The sequence below is a fragment of the Phaenicophaeus curvirostris genome, chromosome 8 (genome assembly GCF_032191515.1).
Source record: "Phaenicophaeus curvirostris isolate KB17595 chromosome 8, BPBGC_Pcur_1.0, whole genome shotgun sequence".
NCBI lineage: Eukaryota > Metazoa > Chordata > Aves > Cuculiformes > Cuculidae > Phaenicophaeus > Phaenicophaeus curvirostris.
The window spans coordinates 22,162,109-22,163,918 of record NC_091399.1 but is presented as its reverse complement, the minus strand read 5'-3'; the positions used below and the strand labels follow the sequence as shown (position 1 = coordinate 22,163,918).

At 46.5% G+C, this 1,810-nt stretch overlaps 1 long non-coding RNA gene across 1 annotated transcript; it reads left to right on the top strand.

The window, feature by feature from the left end:
* Positions 1–514: 514 nt before the first annotated feature.
* LOC138723409 (uncharacterized) lies at positions 515–1,415 on the top strand. Its single transcript, XR_011337864.1, has 3 exons — positions 515–652; positions 854–960; positions 1,320–1,415. It is a non-coding gene; the product is annotated as an uncharacterized lncRNA (long non-coding RNA).
* Positions 1,416–1,810: the final 395 nt, after the last annotated feature.

Here is a 1,810-nt window from a genome sequence, read left to right as displayed (position 1 = left end):
TCAGCCGACTGCTCGGCATTGCGCATGGGCTGGGAGTAATTAGCAAGTAGGAATTAAGGCATGTTGCCGAACCCAAATCCGACGCTTCACCTCTTCTAAGACCCCCACAGCCACCAAATTATGCACTGAAAAACCTATGCTGCTATTTGATGAAAATGTATGTTGTGGCTTTAGGAGCATAATAATACTCTCCTCGAAATACAATTATACCGGCTTTTAAATCACACGAAGACCCGAAACTCAGAAAATCAATGGGAATCTACAAAGTTGAGGTCCAGCATTCATTTACACTAATGCTGTGTTACATCACTGACAGAGGCAAGGGGCTTTTTAAGTCATGGTGTATTTTATTGCATCTCATTTACATACCATTACCTGTGAAGAGCAAGCCAAAAGCGCTCCTGGTATAAATGAGGATCAGGTGTCACGGAGCTTAATGGGAGAAAATAGTGAAAGGGAGTGTAATTTAATGATATTAAAGTAGAAGTAGAACTAGGAAAAAAAGGTTAAAACTTTATATTAGTGGAAATATTAAGCAGTATTTTTTGTTTGTTTTGTATTGTAGGTAGTGCCTGTTCCTGTGGAGATTCAAACGTGCTGCAATCTACCATTGTGTCTCAGTAACTGTCACAAATTACTCCTGTACTTCACGGTAAGCACGTGTTTCGAGGTCTTGTCAGAGAGTGTTGATCCTTCCAGAATTAAACCCCACTCTTGGTAATGTGGGTCTGTGGGAGCAAACCTGCACCACCTTTCCTCTGCCAACCTCAGGGAATGGCCAACCTCTCTCTTTCATCGAGGTAACTCATTTCCAGGACTAACCGTTCCCTTATTTGTCTTGTTGTGATGGCAGAATTAGAGGCAAATCTCCAGAAGAGGCTGATCAGTCCGACGCTGTCCAGAGGATAACGGCAGGAGCAGTCAGTGGTCTGGAAAACATCATCTGCTCAGAAGGCTTGAGTGAGTGGCATAATTTAACCTGGAGAAAGAGAGACTGAGGGGAATAGCAGGCTTCAAGAAATGTGAAGGAGAGAATAATCTGTGCTGTGGGTTCAATCCATATCCATAATCTGTTCTCACCAAAGGGTAATCAGTTTGAATTGTGGCAAGGAAGTTTTCAATTTAAGAATAATTGGAGGTGGGCTGCTTGCTGAGGTTGCAGGGATTCATCCTCTTTTCCTTTGGTGTTTCATTGTTTGGAAGCTGTTTCCTCACGCTGACCCTGCAGCAGAGGATGCGAATGGGGCGTAGAAGGGGTGTAGAAAGTGGTGAGGGGGGGAGAATTTGGCCTCTTCATCTCATTCCCCTTTCTGTTCCAGCAAGCTCTTTAGCGGTGCCTGGGGCGATGTGCAGTCTTGCTGCTGCTGTGCCTGGAGTCTGGATGGAGCTGACCTGGAGAGCCTTGCAGGATACAGGACTGCAGCAGTGAGGCGCGCAGGTGAGGGCAGGGATGATGTTTTTAACTATTTGGAATCTCAGCCAAATATTAACAGAATTGCAGGTAAGGCAGTGAAGCTGCTTCTGGCCAAAAGGAAACCTCCTGGTGCCAGGAGACTCCCAGCTGCGAGCAGCAGAGAGATGAGGACGTGTTAAAGTAGAAATTACAGTGTCTCCTATAATGGAGCCTAAATCCAGCACACTCATGTTCCTTCTGTTCTGGCACAGAGAGCCAGCACTTCATCCTGGACCGAGGATGTGGGAACACGTGTGTGTCCACTCAGAACCCAGGAGAACCCTGCTCCTCCTGGACCGTGGGGCAGCACATCGGCATGGACTGGGCTGGGACTGAGCTCACTCCATGAAATTGGAG